Source organism: Silurus meridionalis, chromosome 13, assembly GCF_014805685.1.
Source record: "Silurus meridionalis isolate SWU-2019-XX chromosome 13, ASM1480568v1, whole genome shotgun sequence".
Taxonomy (NCBI): Eukaryota; Metazoa; Chordata; class Actinopteri; order Siluriformes; family Siluridae; genus Silurus; species Silurus meridionalis.
The window spans coordinates 15,517,180-15,527,976 of NC_060896.1; the positions used below are offsets into that span (position 1 = coordinate 15,517,180).

The following is a 10,797-nucleotide window of genomic DNA, read 5'->3' on the forward strand; positions in this document are numbered from 1 at the left end:
ATACCTCCACCTCTCCAGGCTCTTCTTAACCTGCTCCCTACTCTCACCACAAATCACAATATCATCCGAAAACATCATAGTCCAGGGAGACTCTTGTCTGACCTCGTCCGTCAACCTGTCTAAGGGATCAGAGGCGATCCTTGATGCAGTTCAACCTCCACCTTGAACCAATCTGTCGTTCCTACTGCACACTTCACTGCTGTCACACTGTCCTCATACATGCACCACCTTCACATACTTCTCTGACACACCTGACTTCCTCATACAATACCAAAACTCCTCTCTCGGCACCCTTTTGTATGCTTTCTCTAAATTCACAAACACTCAATGCAACTCCTTCTGACCTTTTCTATACTTCTCCATCAACATTCTCAAAGCTAATAATCCATCTGTGGTGCTCTTCCTTGGCATAAAACCATACTGTTGCTCACAGATGGTCACCTCTTCTCTCAGCCTGGCTTCCACTACTCTTTCCCATAACTTCATGGTGTGACTGATTAACTTAATTCCCCCAAAGTTACTGCAGGTCTGCACATCTCCCTTATTCTTAAAGATCGGTACCAGCACACTCCTTCTCCATTCCTCAGGCATCCTCTCACCTTGGAACAACCTGGTTAAAAACTCCACTGCCATCTCTCCAAAACATCTCCATGCTTCTACCAATATTTCATCTGATCCAACAGCCATTATTTTCTTAATAACTGTCAACAAATGTGAGTACACCCTAAGTAAACATGTTAAAAATGTGTCCAAAATGTCAATATTTTGTGTGAGCACTGCCTTATTCCTCCAGGGCATGGAATTCACCAGAGCTACATAGGTTTTTGCAGGGATCCTCTTCCACTCCTTCATTATGACATTATGGAGCTGCTGTATGTTAGACACTTGGTGCTTTTTCACCTTCCGCTGAAGGATGCCCCACAGGTGCTCAATAGAGTTCAGGACTGCAGACATACTTGGCCACTCACCTTTACCTTCAGCTTCATCAGCAAGGCGGTTGTCATCTTGTAGGTGTGTTTGGGATCATTTCTGAATGAAGGGCATCATGTTTTTCTTTAGAATGTCACAGTACATGTTGAAATCCATGTTTCCCTCAATGAACCGCAGCTCCATATTGCCAGCAGCACTCATGCAGCCCCAGACCATGATGCTACCACCATTTGACTGTAGGCAGGACACAATTTTCTTGGTATTCCTCAGCAGGGCATTGCCACACATGCTGGACACCACCTGAGTCAAACAAGTTCCCTTTCAGAAACTTGAGCTGTGTCAACAATGCTTTGGGAACGATTCCACGTTGTCCACGCTCCGGAATCACGTGTGTAATCCTTCCAATAAAAAGTGTGGCATCACCGGCCAACAGCCTGTGTGTGGTTTGCCTGGAAGCAAAGCATGTGAAGTTGGTTCTCGAGGGAGCTGACTGTGCACATTGGGCTCGCATGTCTGTGCAGATGCGCCGCTCCCGGCGGGCACTCTTTGAAGAGGATGCCCCCACTCTGCGGTTCTGGCACTGCTCTCACTAAGGGGGTGTGGGGGTAAAAGGGGGGTGGTTGCTTGTCTTTTATTTTTGCGAGTTGGAAATCATGGAGGTTGTGACTCCGGCCGTTGCCAAGATGGATCTGGCTTTGCTGGCCCATGAGCAGAGAGGGTCTTTGTCCAGCAAGGCTTTTGCCTCAGCTGGCATAGTGGCGTGTTTTCTCTGCAGCAAACAGAGAGTCTACAGGTACGACCTAGAGGGCCTGTGTGGGACTTGGTCATCATGTTGGAGGTTCTATCCGAGCCCCCTTCGAGCCATTGACTGAGGCATCTTGGAGCAACTGTGTTCCTCCTGGCCATTTGCTCTCTTAAGAGAGTAGGAGATTTGCAGGCCCTTTCTGTGACCCCCTCTTTCTGGAGTTTACTCCAGGAATGGCCAGTGCGTTCCTGTACCCTAGGCTACATTCTTAAGGTGCCCTCAGTCATACCACGACCTGTTAGGCTCTAGGCATTCTGTCCTCCTCCTTTTCAGGCCCCAGACTAGGATAAGCTGAACAGAGCGCACTGATTAGTCTCATCAGCTACAGGTGCAGTCTTACCACTCATTTCATCTGGCTCTGCCCTCCACTTGCGAACCTTTGCCACAATTTATTTCTAAATTTATTATTTAAAATAATAATAACTGTACATTAAAAAAAGTGTGTGCAAGTAATGTGTGACGAAAGAAAGTCGCAAAGTTTCTGGGTGTACAGTAGTGACAGGCCATCAAGACCTCCCTGCTATCCTAAATTTGATTAGAATCACTGACTTGATTTCAGTATATTGTTGTCCATGAATGTGTAATAAATTATTCCCAATATTGTATTATCTAAATTTCATAGCATTTCTCCCGGATGCATTGTGTCTTGGAGAGTAAGTTTCTGTTTGAGCTTCTATCCAATCAGATTTCATCCATCACACGTTGCTGGAGTCAAACTGTCAGAAGGCCATCACTGTGAGCAATGCAGGTATTCAATAGCTTCAAATCCATGTTACCTAAAGCTGTTGCTTTTACAAATCAGATTGTGACTTGCTTACTCTTTTATATAGAGGAACAGCCAACACGGAGTGCAGAGAATGTAAGATACATCTCTGTTCAAAATTGTTTTAAATATTTAATCAATTAAATATCCAAAAATAAACCAAGAATAGATGTGGAATTAGGTTTATCGTGGACGATCAAATGTGTGCAGTTTAAACAGAAATGTCAATCCATACATTGTAATCATTACAGGTATTAATTATTGTTTACATTATTATAATAAATGAATGATATAATTTATGGTTAGGGTTCCCTGGTGGTCTAGTGGTTAGGATGCAGCGCTCTCACCGCTGTGGCTCGGGTTCGATCCCCGGTCAGGGAACCAACCCCAGCCATTAGGGTTGCACAAGCCACTGCATTCTTAGTGCCGGTCCCAAGCCCGGATAAATGGGGAGGGTTGCGTTAGGAAGGGCATCCAGCGCAAAAACATGTGCCAAATCAAACATGCGGATCATGAACACGGGATGATCCGCTGTGGCGACCCTTAATGGGAGAAGCCGAAAGAACGTTTTTTTTAATGAAATAAATTATGGTCCTGGCTTAGGGTTCTTTTATTTCAATACAAAAGAACTTTAAGGAACCTTAATGAAAAATGTTAATAAAGTAATTTTATACACAGTTCTGTGCAAACATCTTAGACCACCACCAGCTTTGTAGTTTTAACAAAGTTTTAATGACCATGTATATTTATTTTCATGTATATGTCTCTTCTAAAATACAAACAAAAAAATACATTTAAATACATATTTTTACAACAAATTGCTTCTTCGGGCTAAAAAGTCAGTATTTAGGGTAACCCTCCCACTTTGCACTAAGCACATCTTGAACTCTGTTGGGGAGATTGTTCCAAAATTGTCTGAAGTCATCTTCTGGAATATTATACCAGGCTTCTTTCAGCATTTACCAATTCTTCTTTATATTTAGGTTGTCTTTTATTCCTTTCTTTGTCCAGGTTATCCAATAGTGCCTATGGTAGCCCCATGTCCATATCAGTGCTCTGTATGTGTGCTTTGTGTGCAGGCCTGATCCACTCCAGAGTTTGAGGCCTGCCCTAGCCTGGCTGATCCCACCTCCTACATGATGACATCAGTTTCCTATTTAAGGAGGAAGGAGTAAAGCAATCGAGGAGTGTTGTTGTTTTGGTGTTCAGGGTATAGCTTGGTTGTTGATGTTAGTGATTTTAACCTCTGCCTGTTTACTGACTTTGAGCCTGTTTTGCCCCTTTGACTACTGTTGTTTGTATATATTTATTTTGTATTATATTGTAATATATTTGGGCACTGTATATATTTATTTCACTGGCATTAGGGGTGTGGCTGCCATTTACTTTGGGTGAGGGATTGTTTTGCAGGGAGTTAGGGAAGCTGTTTGTATTTTCCTTTTCTTTATTTTCAGGAAAGGTAGCTTCCCCAAAACAGTCCTTTTTGTTTATTGTTTTGGCCTTGGCCCAGCCTGAAGACAAGCCTGTAAGTCTGTGTACATATATATGTGTTACAATATACCAACACCTGTGTAGCAAACCTTTTTGTGTGTGTTTGTGGTTTGTGGGGTGTTCGTAACACTATATAATATTCAGGTTTAGCCAGTACATGACAGTCAATGTTTTGTCAGCTGTTTTTCTTTTCAAAAACTTTTCACTGCATTGGCAGTTTGTTTGGGATTGTTATTGATGCTGTTATCCTTCAAAGAGGAAATAATGAATTAAAATTTGTCTGTACATTACAGGGCAGACTTTCTACCATGATTTGCTGAAGGCTGCAAACACTACTTCTTTCATCTCACTCCAAGTACTATTCTCAAATAATGTCAATGATTTCACCCAAAAATTCCAAACTTAGATTTCTCACTTTATAGTACTCTTTTTTAAATAATCTTTATTCCAATCTTTGTGCATTTTTAGCAAATATAAGCTTTTCCAACCTGTACCCTTCATAGTGTTTTTTTGGCAGCTACCCTTTTACAATTACCATTCCTGATCAAGCTGGACTGTAGCAGGGTCTACTTGGCATCCCAAAGAAGCTGCCAGATGCTGAGCCAGGTATTTGCTTGACGACTTATTTTCTGTCAAATATACTGTACTTTGAGAAACCTCAACTGATTTTGAAAGTTTACTTGGCCTTCCAGTTCTGACCTCTACTGATTCTTCAAAACAGCTTAAATATTATATGTCAGTTCAATTTTAGTATGGTTAGAGAAAAGAAATGCTTCACATAAAATTGCTTGTCTTTTATTAATTAACACAGTTTATTATTATTAACTTTCGCCCCGCTCACATCCCAGAATTCCTTCTCCCTTTTTTCTGCGTGGCTTTTACCAAGGCTTCGAGTGTAAGTTCATTCCTCGAATTCTTCTCTCAGTTCAAATTCTTTCAGTCGTTTTTGTCTAGTTCTTATGGTTTGGTTTAAGCCAGGCTTTATCCCGAGGTAAAATAAATTTTTTCATTCGGGTATTTTTTCGAGGTTCTAGTTTATTTCCCAAGGTTTTTGGGGGATTTTTGCCTGAGGTTTTCCTAATTATTTTTATTTAAGGTTAATCTGACAAACCAGCATTCTGGTAACTTTTTGGGTTTTTGGGGGGACTTTTGCCTGAGGTTTTTTAAAATTATTTTTAGTTTAGGTTAATCTGACAAACCAGCCTTCTGGTAACTTTGTTTCTCTCTTATTTTTTTTTTAATTTTTTTATTTTTTTTTTAATAAAAATCCTGTCTGGAACCCTCTGTCTCTGAACTCGTCTTTGCAATTGGGTCCTTTCCTGACCCTAGCTCTTCTCCCCGTGGCCCACCACTAGTGTTTGTTTCCCCCCTCCTGACTGAAAGACCAAGGGCCTAGAGTGGGCAACCGCAATCTGGGAGGCCCAGAGCCCGTGCTGCTCCAGCTACTCCACCTTTATTGAGGAATTCCGACCTTTATTGAGTAATTCCGACAGGTCAAGGTGTGCACAGCATCTCCGAATACGCTATACAATTTCGGACTCTGGCCGCAGGACCGCTGCATTAGAGAGCGGACTCCTCCTGTCCAGACTTTGCGAGAAGCTGCAGCTCCATTACAGCCCTCGGGGGGGTGAGTAAGCTGTGATGGGGGTTTTTCAGTCCTCCTTTGTCCCAGGTCCCGGTTTGTACCTCTGTGTGAAAATTGCTTATGGGGGTGGGTGCCACACCGTCCAGTCCCTAGTCAACTCAACTCTGGGGCAGCAGGCAATTTTCTCGACTTCTGCAATTTCTCGACACCTGCAAATTACCATTGAGCATCTTACTGTTCCCCAAGACATAATGGCTTTAGACGGCAGGCCATTAGGCTAAGGGAGAACACCCATCAAACTCCGCCCCTTCGGCTCACCAGCTCCCAACACAGCAAGGAACTCAGATTGCTACTGGTCCACTTCCCTCAGTTTCCCCACATCCTCGGTCACCCTGGGCTGTCTCTGCCTGGGGACCTGGCTGCCGTACCATGGCCTACTCCCTAATGCATGTCTAACTGCCCCCGGGGTTCCAGAGCCCATTGACCTGTCTTGTGTTCCCCAGTCATACCACCACCTTAGTCATACCACCACCATACCACTTACCCTCATGATTGTGCCATGGATCTTCTTCCCGGTACTTGCCCCACCCGTGGGAGAATTCTCTCTCCAAGCCTGAGCGTGCGGCCATGGACGAGTACATCAGAGAGGCTCTCGAGGCGGGGTTCATTCGCCCCTCAACCTCCACAGCTGGGGCTGGCTTCTTCTTTGTGAAAAAAAAGGTGGCGGCATACACCCATGCATGGATTACCGCAGTTTAAATTGCATTATGGTCCACAACTGTTACCCTCTGCCCCTTATGACCACTGCCTTCGAGCTTTTTTAGGGGGCTACTGTCTTCACTAAGCTCGATCTGCGGAATGCTTAACATCTTGTGCACATAAAGCAGGGTGATGAATGGAAGACTGCCTTAAACACCCCCACGGGCCACTACGAATACCGTGTCATGCTGTTTGGCCTCACAAACGCTCTGGCGGTCTTCCAGGCCTTGATTAATGAGGTACTTAGAGATACTCTCAACAAGTCCTGTCAAACAGGTCCAGCAGTTTTTAGGGTTTCCAAACTTTTAATGTAAGTTTATCCGGTACTACAGCTCTGTGGCGGCACCCCTAACCACCTTCACCAAGGGGTTCCACCCTGTCTTCCACTGGACCCCAGAGGCCAATGCCGCCTTTTAGGAGCTCAAATGGTGGTTCACCTCGGCCCCCATCATGACCATACCAGACCCAGACAAGCAATTTGTAGTGGAGGTCAATGCCTCAGAAGTCAGGGTCAGGGCTGTGCTTTCCCAAAGCCTTCCTGTTGCACAAGCTAACCCCCACTAAGAGGAACTATGGTGTGGGAGCTGTTTGCAGTCAAACTTGCTCTCGAGGAGTGGGGACACTGGCTTGGGGGAACTCCACAGCTCTTCCAGGTATTTACAGACCATAAGAATCTGGAATACATCCAACAGGCCCGGCGCCCCAACCCCGTCAAGCTCTGTGGTCCCTCTTCTTTGTCCGCTTCCTATTTACCCTCACGTATCATCCTGGCTCTACCTTGGATTTTCTCCCTAGCCATTGAAGAAAGACCAGTGGCGCCCATTCTTTCCTCTGCTAAGGTTATTGCACCCATTTGGATCAGTGGTTAGACTGGCTCTTGCTGGGGGGGGGGGGCTGGTATTTATGTTTAATCACCACATTATCTGTGTAAAGCTGCTTTGAGACAATGTTCATTGTTAAAAGCGCTATACAAATAAAAATGAATTGAATTGAATTGAATTGGTTAACCATCTGTTTATTCCAAGGAGGGCCCGTGGCCAGGTCCTCAAGTGGGGGCACTCTTCCTGCCTCACCTGCCATCTCGGGACCACCCGCACCCTGGAGGAGGTTCTGGTGTCCTTCTTTCCAGGAAGATATTCAAGCCATTGTCTCTCCGCCTGTGTCATATGCAACCAGTCAAAAGACACCTCACCAAAGGCCAACAACATGTGAGATGATCTCATCAGGTTTGGAGCAGGACCCGGGACAGGCTGCTCCGCACCTCTCAGCTTTACCAATGGCAGGCTAATCATCACCGCAGGCAGGCAGGCACCCAACCTAAGGGTTGGCCAGAGTGTCTGGCTCTTAACTACACACCTGCCCTTGCACATGGCGTCTTGTAAGCTTTCCCGGCATTACATTGGTCCTTTTAAAATCATCAGGAGAGTAAACCCTGTGTCCTATAGATTATTACTTCCAAAATCACTCAGAATAAATCCAACTTTTAATGTTTCTCTCCTTAAACCTGTCCTCTCTTGTCCTCTACCTACAGGTACCCCCCCACCCATCGGCCTCTATTTATCGGGGGTCAACCGATACAGGACTCGCCTCATGTACAACGATCTTTGCAGTATCTGATGGATTGGGAGGGCTACGGCTCAGAAGGAGCGCTCCTGGGTTCCTTCCCGGGACATCCTTGACCCCGAGCTCATCAGAGAGATCCATGCCCACCAAGCTGATTGTCCTGGGAGGAAAGTCAGGAGCCGTTCCTTAAGGGGGGGGTCTTGTTAGGGTCCTGTTAGGTTCCTGTTGCCTTTTTGTTAATCTCCTTCCCTACCCCTCTTCTTCACCTGTTTCCTATGTAACCTGTCCTTATTTAAACCTCGTCTTTCTTGCATGCGCCAATTGGTCTTTAGCTAATCTAACCGTATAGCTCGCTTCCTGAAGCTTTTTACCGAGGCTTTTGCGATTCATCAAGCCTTTTTCGAGTTTCACTTTCCAGCTCGCGTCCTTCTCCCGAGGCATTTTTCTGCATGGCTTCTCCCGAGGCTTCGAGTGTAAGTTCATTCCTCGAGTTCTTCTCTCCCTTCAAATTCTTTTAGTCGTCTTCTAGTTCTTTCGGTTTAGTTTAAGCTGGGCTTTCTCCTGAATTTTCTCAAGGAGATCTGACAAACCAGCCTTCTGGTAACTTTGTTTCTGTTTGTTCTTTGCCATCCTCCTGTTTTTGATGCTGCCCTTTTCTCTCTTTGTTTCATTTGTGACATATTTTATGAAGATAAAATTAATACAATGAATGTAATAAAATGTTTATTATATAGATTAAATTGAGTAATCAATTAAAGTGGCACAAAAAATAAATTTAATAAAATTTGATAAATGGAAACATTTAATTAAATAGTTTGTTTGTTAGACCCCATTTGGGTAATACAGATGTGTTATAAATAAAGATATGTTTCACCCCACTGCTGCGCTCCCTTCACTGGCTTCCAGTAGCTGCACGTATCAGATTCAAAACACTGATGCTTGCCTACAAGGCCAAAAATGGACCAGCACCATCATACCTCAGTGACCTCATCACATCTCGCAATGCACCACGCTGTCTGAGATCCTCCAGCACTGCTCGACTGGTACCACCTTCTCTCAGAATGAGAGGTAAGTACACTTCAAGGCTCTTCTCTGTTCTGGCACCGAGGTGGTGGAATGAACTCCCCCTAGAAGTCCCTGACTATCTTCAAACGACGACTGAAAACCTACCTCTTCCTGAAATACCTAAACTAGCACTTTCCAAGTTTGTAGAATTCGATTTATATTTATATTAAGTTTATAATCTTGCGTACCAGTGTAGTTTTATTCATTACTAGAGACTCAAAGCACTTTTGTACGTCGCTCTGGATAAGGGCGTCTGCTAAATGCCACAAATGTAAATGTAAATGTTCTACTTAACTGTTCTACTTATTTTAACATACTTTAACAAATGTCTTCATTCCTTCCATCCTTCATTCATTTACTCCCTTGATACATGGAATTGTCAAGATTTTATTCTTTTAAGAGAAAAACTTTTGCTGCTGGACATTAAACGTTAAAGGACATAAACTACCGCCCTGTAGCCCTGACCTCAGTAGTGATGAAGTGCTTTGAAAGACTGGTCAGAGACTTCATCACTGCAGACACGGTGGATCCTCTACAGTTCGCGTACCGCTAGAACCCCACTACTGAGGACGCCATTGCTCATCTTCTTGACACAACGACATGCCACCTGGACTACAGGAAAGGGAATTATAATAACAAAAATGATGTTTGTGGACTACAGTTCAGCATTCAACTACATAATTCCCTCCACGCTCACCTATAAGTTGGGACTTAGCTTGCTGCTGTGTCAATGGATCTCCAACTTCCTGACAGACAGACAGACCACAGGTACGGGTGGGCGAACACACCTCATCCTCACCTTCCACTCCACCACCATCATCTAGTTGAAGCATCTGGAAGCCGGAGCGGCCATATCAATCGCTAAACATCAACGCGACCCCAGTGGAGAGAGTGGACAGTTTCCGGGACTTAGGTGCTCACATCACACAGGACCTGTCTTGATCCTGTCACATCAACACCCTGGTGAAAAAGGCCCGGCAGCATCTGTACCATCTAAGACACTTAAGGGGCTTGAAACTATCCTCCCAGGTGCTAAGGACCTTTTACACTTGCACCATTGACAGCATTTTTACGGGTAGAATCACTTCCTGGTTCAGGAACAGCACCATGCAGGACAGGCGAGCCATTTAGAGGGTGCACCGAAACAAGCAGGACATCTACAGCACGCGGTGCCGGACTAGGGCCAGGAAGATTGTGAAAGCCCTCAGCCATCTCAACAATTGGTTCTTTACTTTGTTATGTTCAGGGAAGCGCTTCTGCTCCTTGAAAGCAAACACAGAGATAATGAGGAGGAGCTTCTTCCCACAGGATCTAGTACTGGACCTCTCTCTCCATCTTCACTTTATTCTTTCACTGCACAATTATTTCTGCACTATTATATGACACGTTAACTCTGGACTGTCATTTCTTTTTTTATGTTTAAATGTTGGACAGTTGTATAAAGCATTTCACTGCATGTCCTACTCTGTATGTATGTGTATGTGACAACATTTTTTAATTTGATTAAAATTTTGAATCCATATCGCTACTGTTATCCTCTAGCCACTTCCTGGTTAGTGGCTAACACTAGCGCTATGGATTTTTTTAGCATTTTCATGCATGAGCAATACAAATCATATTTCCTGTATGAAGTGAGTAACCACGTCAGGGATCCACCTGCCACGCCCCCCTTTTGTGGCTCTCATGCTCTCGCTCTCTCTGGAGCTCCAGGCTTAACCAAGCACACCTGGGACTCATCATCATGCCACCCTGCTCCTACATAAACCCCTCACTCACACCCAGTCCCCGTTCGTTATTGGATGTGTTGGACGTTACGTACTGCTGTATGTTTGTGTT

General features: G+C 44.5%; 1 long non-coding RNA gene across 5 annotated transcripts; it reads left to right on the top strand.

Annotated features, from left to right (window-relative positions):
• The first annotated feature begins 597 nt into the window (after positions 1 to 597).
• LOC124395424 lies at positions 598 to 8,666 on the top strand. 5 transcript variants are annotated; one of them, XR_006927623.1, is made up of 6 exons: positions 1,303 to 2,483; positions 3,578 to 4,023; positions 4,283 to 4,344; positions 4,493 to 4,595; positions 7,359 to 7,711; positions 7,865 to 8,666. It is a non-coding gene; the product is annotated as an uncharacterized LOC124395424 (long non-coding RNA). The 5 variants fall into 5 exon arrangements; XR_006927624.1 differs by having other exon boundaries at positions 3,578 to 3,727; positions 3,953 to 4,023; positions 4,283 to 4,595; XR_006927621.1 differs by having other exon boundaries at positions 4,283 to 4,595.
• Positions 8,667 to 10,797: the final 2,131 nt, after the last annotated feature.